Here is a 15,853-nt window from a genome sequence, read left to right on the forward strand (position 1 = left end):
CCTCATTTTCTGCCCCTTCTTCATATTCAGGCTGCCTACCCTCATTCCCTGCTCCTTCTCCATACCCAGACTGCCTACCCTCATTTCCTGCCCCTTCTTCATACCCAGGGTGCCTACCCTCATTTCCTGCCCCCTCGCTATTTCCCCATATTCGTGCTACCTACCCCATTCCTTGGCACCCCAACCCTCCCACCATGCCCAAGCTGCGTCTCCCATGCCCAAGCTGCGTCTCCCATGCCCAAGCTGCGTCCCCCATGCCCAAGCTGCGTTCCCCATACACAGGCATCGTCCCCCATACCCAGACTGCGTGCCCCAGAAGGAAGGCTGATACGGAATGTGTTCGGTATTGCATTAGCGATGCGATGTTGCCTGCCTTGGTCCTCCCACACGTGTGGTTATGGTCCGTAAATCCTCCTCTTCCTGTCAAGGTTGATGCTTTTGATGAAGATGATGGTGATGGAGGTGGTGGTGATGGGGGAGAGGGATAGTGATGTCGGGGGAGGATTATAATGGTGAGGGACATTATAATGGCGTGGTGAAGCAAGTGTTCATGTTTGCGATGTTTGAAGGATTGTGACCGAGATGATGATGTGGATGGTAATCATTGTGTTCAAGGATTAGTGGTGATGAAGTTAATAGTGATGGGGGAGAGTAGAGATGGTGATTGTGGTTGGAATGATAGTGAAGGTAGTGATAGGGATGGTGAAGGTGATTATTGGGATAGTGTAGGTGGGTGTAGGACTAGTGATGGTGTTGAGACTAATAAGTGATGATGGTGGTGGTGGTACAGGAATGGACCAATTGGCTCCTTTAGAAAGCTATATAATTTCCTACCCTCACCGAACACCTGTAAGAGCACCTCGTCAAATTCAATGACTTAGACAAAATTATAATTTCCTCTGCATTCATTGAGTCCAAATATGTCCACGTACAGACTCTTGATATGGGTCCAGAGAAACACAATTAAAGATAAAATGTCTTAAATAACCTTAGGCTACATCCCCTTTCCCTTACCTTAACCTTAAATAACCACAGCATCCTCAGATTACCTTTGTAATCTGTACTAAACCTTCCTGATAATAATTTATTTACTAACATGATGAAAAAATAAACAAATCTAAGGACAGTGTCACAGAAGCTCCTTAATATAAAGAATATCGAAGAATCGTCTGAAAAAAACACACAAGCCACTTGTTCCCTCCGTAGCCACCGTCTACACAAATAAAGACATACAAATGTCTGAGCGAGGCGAACAAAACAATGGCCAGATTCCCATCACAAACCTATAAAAGAGCGCTTAAGGTTCCTTTTACAAGATCTATTGAGAGTCCAGTTGAGGCGGTCAGCCACAAGATCCAGCCCCACGCGGGCGCGGTCGGTAGGGAGGCGCTCTAGAACGCTCCCTGGACGCTGGAAAGGGGATCTCTGTCACCCGAGAAACCGTCTTTTCTTATCTGAAATATGAGATTCTTCGGCCGCCACAACCACCCTCAGCCGCCAGCAGGCGTCACACAAGTTCGTATCCCAAACTCCCACCTTTGCTACTATACCATTTTTTTTTTATTAATACATTAGATACATCTGCATTTGTGCAGCTACACTAGACTATATGAAGGGGAGTGCAGTGTGTCAAAACGTTAGCTACGTGATCTAAAAAATCCCCATCACACAGGATGGTTAGTCATACAGAGGCATGTGATAAGTAGTCTGCACTGGCAGACTCTGGCTGCATTATGAGGATATCAACACAAGAGTGAATAAGGAAGCAGTAATACTAAAACTCCCCATCTCGCAGGATGGTTAGTCATACAGGGTCATATGTTCATTAGCCTGCACTGGCAAATTTTGGGTGCAATATGAGGATATCCTCAAGAACACGAGAGTGAATGAAGTAATTGCAAAGCTCCAGGTACCTCATGCGAACGGGTCTGAAAGGTCTAATAACTGGGCATTCGGTGATGTAGTGTGGGAGATCATGCCGCAGTTCCTGCTCACAGAGTTTGCACCTGGAGTGCTCAGGATTGGGAGATCCGTCACCTGTAGCCACCTGCCACAGGTAACGGTAACCCAACCTGATCCTGGCAACCACAGTGTCACACAGTCTGGTGGACGTTTTGTGCTGCCCATAGATATAGGTTTCAGATCTGAACAAAATCATAACTTTTTATACTTGTGCTACTATTCCAGAGCTTCTAGGCCAGGACTACTGGCGTAGTAGACTAGCGACTACCTCGCCGCCGACGCCCCAACCTCAACTACGACGCCGCCAACGTCCTTATATCCCAGTTCCTGTCCTTATATCCTAGCTCCTTGTCCTTATATCCCAGTTCCTTGTCCTGTCCTTGTATCCCTGGCAGATGTTAAATAGTCATACTGGCTTAGCGATTTTTCCTGAGTAGCTTCGGTAACATCGAGTACTGATAGAGTAGCCCTGCGTATAAGGGTAGCCCCTGTTGTCTCGCTTAGTGAGAGTAACCTCCATAGCCTCCAATACTGAGAGTAGCATCCATAACCTCCAATACTGAGAGTAGTATCCATAGCCTCCAATACTGGGAGTAGCTACATAGCCTCCAATACTGAGAGAAGCCTACATAGCCTCCAATACTGAAAGTAGCCTACATAGCCTCCAATACTGGGAGTAACCTCCATAGCCTCCAATACTGAGGGTAGCCCCCATAGCCTCTTACATGTCACATAACTCCCCTTGGTCTAGATATTAGAGGCCAACTTCCTTGACGTTATTTCCAAGTTTCGTAGCCTCGCATTCCTTCCAAAACCATGTGTGTTTTCTTTTCACATATACCGCTCGTGTTGAGGCTTCAAGCCTGCCTCTACTCACATGTGACCATCAATATATGGGACTATCCCACATCCAGTAATATTATCCCTTCATTAAGGAGCTGTAAAGGAAAATACTTTTGAGCAAACACACTCGATGCTACAGAGAGAGAGAGAGAGGAACATCTATATTTTAGCCTGGCAGCAGAATGGAATAGCATCGGAAAACGGTTTCGACAGCAAATATAGACCATTGAGGCAAGAGGGTGGTGGGGGGCAGTTGAACCACCGGGGAAATAACCACAGGAGAATTAGTTGAGTCTTGCAATTGCAGATAGTCTGAGAGACCCGGCCCATTGTATAATTATATCAATTGTTTCCGCCTTTATACCCCATATATATCTCGACGCATTCAAAGAAATATACCATATTTTTTCATATACGATTTACTCTAAAAATGTTCTGGAAAAGTTAATAGTTGACCGGGTAAAAGTTGGTTCGGTCAACATGACAAGGAAGTGGAAGATTCTCACTTCCTTCCTTGATGGTGGATGAGTTGCCTCAATTCTCGCAAGGGAGTTGAAGCAGCCTCCATGGGTTTGAGGTGCCTCCATGGGACACCTGCGGCGCCATGAGAGAAGATGGTTGAGTGCTGAAATATAAGGACGGTGTGAGGGCACAAGGGGCCAGGCAATATAACCATTGGGTATCGAACACTGATCTCACAAGAGGCAAGGCAGTCGGTGTACCAACCGGTTCAGGAGAGGAATTGGTGTGCATTGTACATACTGTTCTTAAACTGGTCTTGTGAACTGCGGTCTGAAGGATTCATTGTGCTGGTTTGTGAGGCAGTTGTTAGGTTTGCTACTGTTCCTTGTTAGCCCTACGCGCGCACGCAATCGCTCGCTCATCCACACATGCACGCACACAATTGCTCACTGACTCATGCACGCATACAATCTCTCACACACAATCGATCACTCCCGTCTGTCCACGCGCACGCATGCACTCTCACGCACACACGGCTGAGTGTGTGCAGGACGAAAGAGCCGAAGCTCAACCATTCCTTCCCTTCCATCCCATCCCAAATCCTTATCCTGACCCCTTCCAAGTCCTATATAATCTCAATAACTTGGCGCTTTCTCCTGATAGTTCCCTTCACCCTCCCCCCACTCCTTCTGCAATCACAATTAGGCGAGTACACACACACACACACACTCACACACTCACACTCACACTCACACTCACACACACACATCATCGCCTTAACAAACAGCAATGAACAACTAGTCACACAATCCCTCAAGAGAACCCAGGGCTATTGTAATCCAAAAAGTTTACAATATCCGAGATTGTAACGTGTGTGGAGTACCGAGAAGATTTACACCAATCTAAATCAAATTCTAAATTTCAAACAGGAGCTAATCATTAACAATCACACGATGGCACATGTGATTTTTTTTTTTAACAATCTCTGTCGTCGTTAATATCAGGCGGAATATTCATCATGTTAAAAATTAATAGGATATTAATTTATTTGATAGGAAAAAAAATGGTCATTGTAATTGAGGATTCCTTTGATGTCACACGAAATAATTTGGTCTGATGTATTATTATGGTAAACAGAGCATGGTATCCGTTTGCGCCGGGGGGGGGGGGGGGATTTTTCTGGGGTGGGGGAGGGTGGGATAAGGCCATAGATAGAAGCCATTGCTTCAAACTCTTCGTCAGATAGTTGCTCTCAAAAGAAATGACTATAGATACTTCTCCCTTCGCTCTGGCCTGTACCCGTTCTCCTGGTAAGCGTTCCCACACCTCCACCTAATTAATACCTTCACCTTGGCCAACTGAAAGCTTAACTGTCCAATACGGGAACCTTATGGGCCGTTGAGGAGTGGCTTAATTAGTCATTTGGTTGAACATTATCTCGCAAACCTGTAAAAACGAGTCCAAAGGAGCCATAAAATATAACTATATAGCCGGCCTGCCAACGTGCAGGGGATGAGGGTTGCAGGATGGAGGCTGGTAGATGAAGAGTTGAGTGGTGGAGGCTGGTAGATGAAGAGTTGAGTGGTGGAGACTGGTAGATGAAGAGTTGAGTGATGGAGGCTGGTAGATGAGGAGTTGAGTGATGGAGGCTGGTAGATGAAGAGTTGAGTGATGGAGGCTGGTAGATGAGGAGTTGAGTGATGGAGGCTGGTAGATGAAGAGTTGATTGGTGGAGCCAGTGAAACGCTGCTTCCAGTGAAGACTGGAGACACTTGGAGCTTACTTAACTCTAGGAGCAGCGTGTCTCAAAAGAGGTTCCCAAAGCCCTGGGGTTCCGCAAGAGCACACCTGGGGTTCTACGAGAGCTCTCCTGGGGTTCCACGAAAGCTCACCTGGGGTTCCACGAAAGCTCACCTGGGGTTCCGCGAGAGCTCTCCTGGGGTTCCACGAAAGCTCACCTGGGGTTCTACGAGAGCTCTCCTGGGGTTCCACGAAAGCTCACCTGGGGTTCTACGAGAGCTCTCCTGGGGTTCCGCGAGAGAGGTCACATGACTGAGAAAGAGATCCATACTCTGAATCTTCAAATCATCTTGAGAACTTGACCTTAAGAGAACAGGAAGGAATTTGTGAGTTGCAATCTGATCGAACACTCAAAGATGAGGATTCACTGACCTGCCCCTGGTTAAGTTGTGGATTTCCGTGAGAGATGATTATCCTTCCATTCACAGGAAAGCAATAAATACATTAATGCATTTTCAACTTCTTACATGCGTGAAGGGAACTATCAGGGGAAAAGCGCCAAGCCATTACGACTATATAACACTGCAAAGGGATAGGAATTTGGGATGGGACGGGGGGAAAGGAATGGTGCCCAACCACTTGGACGGTCGGGGATTGAACGCCGACCTGCATGAATCGAGACAGTCGCTCTACCGTCCAGCCAATGTGAGCAAACTTTGTCTCAGGATTAGAGACAGAAATCGTCTCCTTTCAGTTGAAAATTAAATCCGTGTGTGTTTATCTTAAGTCTGAACCCGGAATAAGTATTTGTGTACGAAAGGACGCAAGAACAAGAAAGGTTTCATATTAGAGAAGAAAATGTCATTCACCTAAATTATAATATACATATATATTATAATTTGTATGCAGAGGTTTATGCTGGGGTTTCTTGAGACATGTAAATTATTTCGAGGGGTTATCTTGAGATGATTTCGGGGCTTCAGTGTCCCCGCGGCCCGGTCCTTGACCAGGCCTCCACCCCCAGGAAGCAGCCCGTGACAGCTGACTAACACCCAGGTACTTATTTTACTGCTAGGTAACAGGGGCATAGGGTGAAAGAAACTCTGCCCATTGTTTCTCGCCGGCGCCTGGGATCGAACCCAGGACCACAGGATCACAAGTCCAGCGTGCTGTCCGCTCGGCCGACCGGCTCCCTACAAGGGGAGTTCCGGGTTCCACAAGGGTAAAAGGTTGAGAAACGCTGCTGCGAAGGGCGGGTCACCACCACCGTCATCACCACCAAGCCAGTAACCCCACAGAATGATAGTGAACATTCCCTCCGGGGACAACATACACAAAACAAAATTTTTTTAACACTGCCCCAGCCGTGGTTACCGGCTATCACACTTCGCCTTAATGATTTCTTTAGCTCTTCACTCAAGCCTAACAAGAATGTGCTCTTTCTTAATCACATCCCCCCTCCTTCCCCCTTCATGCCCCCAGTCTCTCCTCTCCCCCCTCCCCATCATGCCCCTAAAAACCCCCCTACCCGGAGGCAGGGCGGGGTTCCACCCTGAGATAAGATACAAGTCTATAACGACAACAGAAAACGCGGGAAGCCAACATCCATCTTCCGTCCCTATCAGCGCTCTGGAAACCAACATTTGTTATAAGTTCGACTCGCCGATTTTTTTTAAGTTTCGAGATGAGTTTTACCGCCGAGTTACGTAAAACACCGTCAAAAGGGAACGTCCCACTAAAGACGCGCCTGGTGGTGTCAACAGCTCAGGGTTGACAGCTGTTTTTGCTGACAGCTCTGATAGCAGTTTAATTGAGAACTTGGGTATCTATTTTTTTGTCATGGGATGAGTTAATACACGTCGTTAATGTCTCAGGGCCGGCAGGAGGTTCGATGCTTCGCTCAGGACCTTAACAAGAGTACTGTTTGCTCCTGGGGGGTTCTACGCCTCATTCACCACCTAAACAAAGAGTACTGTTTGTAACAAACACTGCATTTCTGATGTACTAAACACACACTATACAGCTGTTCAAATACTACAACTAATTTCTGAACTAACTTCACTTGTACCTTTGTTAGGCACCTGTACAGCTGTATTTCACACATAAAGAGTTCACACGAGTTTCATCAACATCGTAACAAAACAAGATGCAGCCTACTAATCATCCCTTACGACCTCGTAGATCAACTGGACGATGTCGCATATACACACCCTCACAATATTGCCCTACTAACATCAGGTGAGAATGTTTATAACATAGAATGTCAAGGAAAAACATTAAACTGGTTATTTACCGGTTTTTAACCCCATTCCAAGCAACAGCCTGTCGAGTCATCACAAGATAAGCCTTGCCCCGCAGTTCCAGGAGCAGAAAAACTCTCGAAACCCACTTGCGGTACACTCCAGGTATGCTCCAGGTATACTCCTGGCTCGATCTCAATGTATAGAGCAAATATTAAAAAAATTATTTAATATACTGGAATCAATTTGTTATCAAAAACAGTGTCTGCTCAAGTCTCACTTTAAACAATTTGCATTTCTGGTAATACATGAAGTTGATAATACAAAGACCTTGGTTGACGCTCAGTAAAGTTGGTGCATACACAAGGCGACGTTTTTCATTGGACTGATAATATTCTTGCATTAATTTGGTCCTAAGCCTTTGATACTACAAAGACTTTTACAAATTTGTTTACCCCAGTTCTTCGTAACGTTTTCTGTACCTGAATATTTTCTGTAAATGAAAACTTCATGTAATTGAAAGTTTACATTCACATATTTAGTTTACATATATTTATATATATATATAAGTTAAGTTTACATATATATATATATTCTATTATACCTATTGTTATCTACCATATATATATATATATATATATATATATATATATATATATATATATATATATATATATATATATATATATATATATATATATATATATATATATATATATATATATATATATATTGTGCAATTTGTAATTACAAGTTCCCATTCCCGTCTCGCCCGTGGCACTTGCATCTGCATTCTTGCAACACTTCATTCCAGGGGGGGGGGGGAGAACAGCTGTGCCAGACCCCCACCCCCCCCCCCCTCCTCTGGCTCCTCACTCCTCAAGTTACTAAACAAACACAAAAGGCGCTTTCTTTTCCACTGCATTCACTCTGCGCCTCCATCTTGCTCCATTCCCTCCCTCTTTTACTCTGTTCCATCTCCCTCTCTTCCTTGTCCCAGCTCCAAACATCTCACCCCCTATCCCTTGCTCTACCCTTCTCTCTCACTTCTCTCATCTTCCCCCAACATCCATTTTCTCCCCCAGGCTTTCCCCCCACACTTTCCCTCCACATGTTGACCACTCTCATTATAATCTCAGGTTCTAACACCTGTTCCACCTTACACTGGCATCCAAATGGCAGTTTACTCTCGGACTAGAAAGTAGCTGGCGCCCCCCACCCCCACCAAATTGCTTCTCAATAGGGGGTGGTAGGTTTGTGGGGTGCATGCCCATGGGGGAGGGAGGAGGTGGGGAAGATGATGGGTTCGTCGCTATTGTGTGGTAGGGGGGACTCACCTGATAGCATCAACAAGCCTGAGGGAGTGACAAAAGCGTGTCACCCTAACCCCGTCCTCACTCACACCAGCTGCTGCCACCTGGCGTGTCAACACATTAAAGTGATATGGAATATGTGCTATCATATTTGTTATATAAAATTGTTCTTTAACCAAATATAACACACTAAAACACACTAAAACACACTATCTTAAAACATAGTATATTAAAAGGGGCATTGTAATGACTAAAATCGGAATTTCAAGGTATATAATAGTTCGTTCGCCTGTGAATTATTTCTGGACGATTTTGAGAACTAGTTTTATTCCTGCAGCCTAGCAAGTGATCAGGCATCTGTTCCGCGACCAGACAGATCCTCTCCTGGTGACCTGCGGGGGTACCACTGTTCTAGAGACGCGATTGCATGGAGTCTAGAACACTGTTTCCCAAACGGCCATTAACCCCTTCTTCATAGTGTCCTTATTAATGTTCGAGTCTTAACTCCTCGAGGAGCTCCTCCAGGTCGTCCTTGGAGGCACCCTCCTAGTCTTCTATTATACCTATTGTTATTATCTTTATACACCCCCATTCGCTCACTCTATCTCCTCTTTATTCCGTTCCTCCATCTCCTCCCTTCTTTTTCCTTCTTCCTTGCCCCTTCTCGCCCCTCCTCTGCCCCCCCCCCCCCCCTTCAAGTTTACCACCCCATCCCGCAAGACGTTTTATTAGGGAAAAGACGAGCGGGAACTTTCCCCGCGTGTCATAACAAGTTTTAGGGATTTAACTTTTCTTTTTCGTAGATCGTGTTTGTTGACGTCGGTGCGTGTGGCGAGATGCAACAACCACTGTGTGTGTGTGTGTGTGTGTGTGTGTGTGTGTGTGTGTGTGTGTGTGTGTGTGTGTGTGTGTGTGTGTGTGTGTGTGTGTGTGTGTGTGCGTGTGCGTGTACTCGCCTATAGTACTCACCTATTTGTGCCTGTAGGATCGAGAACTAACTCTTGGACCCCACTTGCCTAATTACTGACCTGTTTCCCTGGCATATCTACTTTTAAAGCTATGAATGGAGTTTTAAAGTTTCCTTTAAAGCTTCTACTTTTAAAGTAGAAGTTCTACTTTTAAATCTTCTACAACGTGCTCCTTTTAGTTCATTCCATTTGTCCACTACTCTTACGCTAAAAGAAAACTTTCTCTGTGACTCATCTGAGTCTCAAGCTTTCTTTCATGCCCTCTGTGTGATTGTGGCATAGGTATAGTGTATATATATAGTGTATATACAACCAGGTATAGTGTGTGTGTGTGTGTATATAATTAAATATGTATGTGTGCTTGTGTACATGGAATTTTAAGTGGACTGGTTTGGTTAGGGAAATATACGTGCTTGTCACAATGCTCACGGATGGGGTAGATACTGGGCTCAGTAATGAGGGAGATATTGATTTTCAGTCAGCTTTAAGTGTATATAATTACAAAATATATTTGTTGCAGTTACACATATTTGTATATTAGCGAGGGAGAGAGAGATAGAAAACGCGAGCGAGAGGGAGAGACACTGAGTGAGCTGTCATCATCACTTGATACAATCTTTAGTGGAGCGCTTCCCTCTCTCTCTCTCTCTCTCTCTCTCTCTCTCTCTCTCTCTCTCTCTCTCTCTCTCTCTCTCTGTACAAGACCTCCCCTCACACTAACTTATATAAACAAAAAGCCCGAGCAATAATCACTGGAATCCCGGCTGAGAGACAGTTGTAAGCTTCCAGACCGCTTCAGGCGTTAACTGAAGCTTTGACCCGTCCGATGAGTTCAGTCATTTATTATGCACCCCATACCCATCCTGTAAGCAGTGGTGGATAAGTTAGAAGCACCCCGCCTGACAGCTGGGTGGACAGCGCTTCGGATTCGTAGTCCTGAGATTTCGGGTGCGATCCCCGGTCGAGGCGGAGACAAATGGGCAAGATGTTTCTTTCACCCTGATGAACCTGTTCACCTAGCAGTAAATAGGTACCTGGGAGTTAGACAGCTGCTACGGGCTACTTCCTGGGGGGGGGGGGGGGTAACAAAAAGGAGGCCTGGTCGAGGACCGGGTCGCGGAGACGTTGAACCCCGAAATCATCTCAAGAAGATATCCCCTAATATCAACAGGAGGCCTGGACAGAGACCGGGCCGCGGGGACCTAGACCCCCGGAATCACCTCCAGGCAATCCCCGCACCCATCCTGTTACTTGTGGTGTAAGAGGAACATTGTAGGATCAGGAGCCTGAACTACAGAATTTGCTTAGCAAGGTTAAACCACTGATGGAAATAGAGTTTATTAACATAAACACCAACAGTACACTAACAAGTTAGGTTAGTTTAACTTGAGCTCATCTACAATGGGTTTTGGCCCCAAGCCCGGCCTGGGGCCAGACTTAACATATCAAAACTTGGTCCAACAGGCTGTTGCTTGAAGCGGCCCGCAATCCGGTTGGTCCGGCACTTCTTGCAGGATAGTGTCTATTGTTGTTATTGAAGCCCAGATGATTACAGAAAGTTGCAATCACATAATGTGTTAATGAACTGGCCCACAGTTCAGCTAGCTATACGGTCACAACGAAACAATCAGAGGCTATCCACAACAATCATCTTGTATTTGACATGTATATAATGATGATTAATTTCTCATTTTCTAATGGTATTGCGCCAAAAAAATATACCACCGCCTTCAGGAAGGGGGGGGGGGGGACACGACCCTGAATTCATCTTGAAACCGGCCGCTAGGGGGACCAAAGAGCCCAGTTTCAACAAAGAGCAACAGTTTCAACAGTAAGCTTCGTTTACACGAAGCTTAAAAATAATAGCCAGAACTTTGACAAAAATATAATTAAATAATTGAACACGATAGGGCCCCAAGGAGGTCCTTCCCTGGAACCACCTAATTAAAATTGCATAGAGAAACCCGAGATGCATATTGTAAGTCCCGAGATTTAATAAATTATCAACATTATAATTTTCGTGGAATTAATTACTGAAAAAGCATTAAGCAATTTTGAAATTCATTTCCACACTTTAAATATATATTGCAAATACTATTGACTGCTTAATTGTTTATCCAAAAATAGTTGCAGACGACGTAATTTTTTGGTTTATTCAATGATGCTATATTACTAATGAGACATTGTAGTTTCAGACAGGATTTAAAAAGTTAATATAACCTGCCATTTACATATATATATATATATATATATATATATATATATATGTCGTACCTAGTAGCCAGAACGCACTTGTCAGCCTACTATGCAAGGCCAAATTTGCCTAATAAGCCAAGTTTTCCTGAATTAATATATTTTCCCAAATTTTTTTCTTATGAAAAGATAAATCTACCCATTTCATTATGTATGAGGTCAATTTTTTTTTATTGTAGTTAAAATTAACGTAGATATATGACCGAACCTAACCAACCCTACCTAACCTAACCTAACCTATCTTTATAGGTTAGGTTAGGTTAGGTAGCCAAAAAAGTTAGGTTAGGTTAGGTTAGGTAGGTTAGGTCGTCGAAAAACAATTAATTCATGAAAACTTGGCTTATTAGGCAAATCGGGCCTTGCATAGTAGGCTGAGAAGTGCGTTCTGGCTACTAGGTACGACATATATATATATATATATATATATATATATATATATATATATATATATATATATATATATATATATATATATATATGTATATATGTATATCACGAAAATAAACACGTGATTAAGAATATACACGTGATATATATATATATATATATATATATATATATATATCATATATATATATATATATATATATTACAATTATATATATTTAATATATATAAAGATATATATATATATATATATATATATATATATATATATATATATATATACATATATATATATATATATATATATATATATATATATATATATGCCAATTACACTGGATTAATCTTTGTGTTTAGATAGGAGCTGCCTCGTATGGGCCAATAAGCCTTCTGCAGCCTCTATGTTTCACCTCACATTTATCCCTTATGTATCCCCCCATGTTTTCACCTTTATTGTATTATCACCTGACCCAGTGCGGGTATAAAATCAACTAGTATTGTAAGATCTGTTCACTTGAGAATGAACCATGGAGGTTCGAAACGTTGTGCAAATTATATAAATAAGTGTAATACACTCTATAGTAAATCACTTCTTTTCTTCACCTCAAAAGTACGAAAATGAGTTTTGGAGAACTCCTATTTCAATTAAGCCCTGATGCTAAGAAAATAGTTAGAGGGATAGAAGCCCTAAACCAGAAAATAATAAACACAGAATATGCGGTCATATTCAATGAAACATGTTTGAAAGAAAACCTGCTGCCAGTATACACCAATATATATATATATATATATATATATATATATATATATATATATATATATATATATATAAATATATATATATATATATATATATATATATATATATATATATATATATATATATATATATATATATATAAATATATATATATATATATATATATATATATATATATATATATATATATATATATATATATATATATATATATATAATGCAATTGACGATCACGAAACACTGATCATTTGTATGCTGAAAATCCACAGAGAAATGAACGTGAACAAGGAAGATGAACGTTTCGGCCGATCAAAATAATATTCTCCGGTAGTAGATTCATTTATAAAAATAAAAAATATATGTAATGCAATGAAGGCTGTTCAATAGTTACATTATTCAGACAATAATATTAATTATAAGAAACAAAAAAGGTTTCTCAATATTATATAACTTGTAAAGGTCATTTTACATAATATAAAAGGCGTAAAACGTATTTTCCCGAGTACATGAGGTGTAGGCTTAAAGGTACTTCCTTAAGCACGTAGGATCTGAACTTGATCACCGGATGCACATTAGAGGTAAGCATTTAGTTACCAGAGACGCTTTTATGGCGATCGTTCCTTGAAACTACCCATGATATCTTAAGATTTAAAACTCAAAAGTAATAGTTAAGCCGGTAGAGTATGTCCAGGGTAGAGTATGACCAGGGTAGAGTATGTCCAGGGTACACATGTCAATATGTCTAGTACAGTATATCAAGAGGCTTAGTGCTGTATACCATAATTTCCAGTACAGTATACCTTAATTTCTAGTACAGTATACCTTAAAATACTGTACAGTATTCTATAAGGTTCAGTACAGTATACCATAAGGTCTAGTACAGTTTCACGAAACCTATTCAATTTGCAGAATTTAATTAGCTAGTTACTCAGTCGCAGCCTTAATGCATTTACGAATTAAAATGCATTGAAAGTCATCAGACTTAAATTAAGCGTTTTAAAATATCCTGGAATTATGCGTTTAAATTTAAATGGAAAGTTTAACGTTATGAAGAATACAAAAATATTGTATCAGCTTCCAAATTCTGCTAGAGGAGGCTAGCAGGGTAAGCTAGGATACAATGGTATTTAGACTACTGCAAGGTAAGCTAGGATACAATGTCATTTAGACTACCGTAGGGTAAGCTAGGATACCATATGGCCTTTGGATTACTGCAGGGTAAGCTAGGATACAATTACCCAAGAACTACGGCAGGGTAAAGAATGGTAATTACTGACATTGGGGAATATTACCATAGAGACAAAAAGAGTGAAACTCCCTCATCGAACTTCATATCACAGGTAAATCACCTTCACTAACGTCTAATAATGAGAGAGAGAGACTCCTGAGTCAGCCAGCCTCACCTCTCCTAAAACATCTCATTTGCATAATTCCACATCAGGAGAGTTTAAAGAAAACTCAACTTTATAGCCAAGCGCTAGCTCATAAAATCAATTTCTCGTACAAGTTTTCTCCAATTTATTCCAAAAGATCCTAATAGAGATAAGAATAATTGTTTTCACTGGTATTTCTTCCTCTGGCGTGTGTGTGTTCGCGTTTGGCGTCTTCAAGGTGTTTTGTTAACGTCATGTGCCTAACTACCAACGTCCAAATAGCCATTAGGAACATTTAATAAATTAAATTTTAACACACGGGTCACTTGAGAAAAAAAAACTGACTTCTACCGGGTTGAAGTGAATATGTGGGCTGCTCCAAGCAACAGCCTGTTGGACCAAGTTATCACAAGTCGAGCCTGGCCCCAGGCCGGGCTCGGGGAGTAGATGAACTCCCGAAACCTTCTCCAGGTATGTTCCAGGTATACCAGAATCCCTGGAAAGAAGCTCTGAACACCCAAACACAATGGATTGAGATAATTAAACGCCAAAGCGTACAGAATATGCACAAAATGTCCCACAGGATAGGTATGGAGGCACCTATCTTCAAACTATCCTAGCGAATAATGCATAATTGTGTTATGCCAACCTTTAAATAATATAGACAACGCCTGTCCCTGTGGCGACATGTTCTCTCCAGCCCATCCTCCTCTTTTGGTAGTACTTAGAGTAACGATGTTATTATAAGTACTATCATAGTATATTTACCGACATACGACGCCATTAGATAGTAGAAATCGGTACTATTGAATTCGGACAAGCCGGAAAATATTTTATATGTTGCAAAGATAAACTAAACTAACCTAGCCTTCCTAGGCCTAATGCACGCTATCTGAGGCCTAATATAGTACATATGTGTGCTATACTAGGCCTAGGAGTAATTAAGTTTGTTTTTATGCTTCATTTTTTCGGATTCTATAAAGTGAATAGTACCAAATTCTACTATTTAATTGCTTAGTACGTCAATCTTTGTACTATGGTGCACATAGTTACAAAAACTACTCTCTTAACAGGAGGATGGATTGCTTCACTCACAGGATGAGTGGTGCTGCCCAAAACTGTCCCTGTGGTGGAATGTCCACTCGCAGGATGAGTGGTGCTGCCCAATACTGTCACTATGGCAGTGTGTCCACTCACAGGATGAGTGACACTGCCCAATACTGTCACTATGGCAATGTGTCCACTCACAGGATGAGTGACACTGCCCAATACTGTCACTATGGCGGTGTGTCTACTCACAGGATGAGTGGTGCTGCCCAATACTGTCACTATGGCGGTGTGTCCACTCACAGGATGAGTGACACTGCCCAATACTGTCACTATGGCGGTGTGTCTACTCACAGGATGAGTGGTGCTGCCCAATACTGTCCCTGTGGTGGTAGGTTCACTCACAGGATGAGTGATGCTGCTCAATACTGTCCCTATAGTGATATATTCACTCTCAGGATGAGTGACGCTGCCCAATGAACTCGTATTCCAGGATAAAACTAAA

General features: G+C 42.2%; 1 protein-coding gene across 1 annotated transcript in view; it reads right to left on the reverse strand.

Annotated features, from left to right (window-relative positions):
• LOC123768233 (tyrosine-protein kinase Dnt) overlaps window positions 1-15,853 on the reverse strand; it is a 230,132-nt gene that overhangs the window by 90,095 nt on the left and 124,184 nt on the right. The window lies entirely within an intron of this gene.

This window comes from Procambarus clarkii, chromosome 86 (genome assembly GCF_040958095.1).
Source record: "Procambarus clarkii isolate CNS0578487 chromosome 86, FALCON_Pclarkii_2.0, whole genome shotgun sequence".
NCBI classification, from domain to species: Eukaryota; Metazoa; Arthropoda; class Malacostraca; order Decapoda; family Cambaridae; genus Procambarus; species Procambarus clarkii.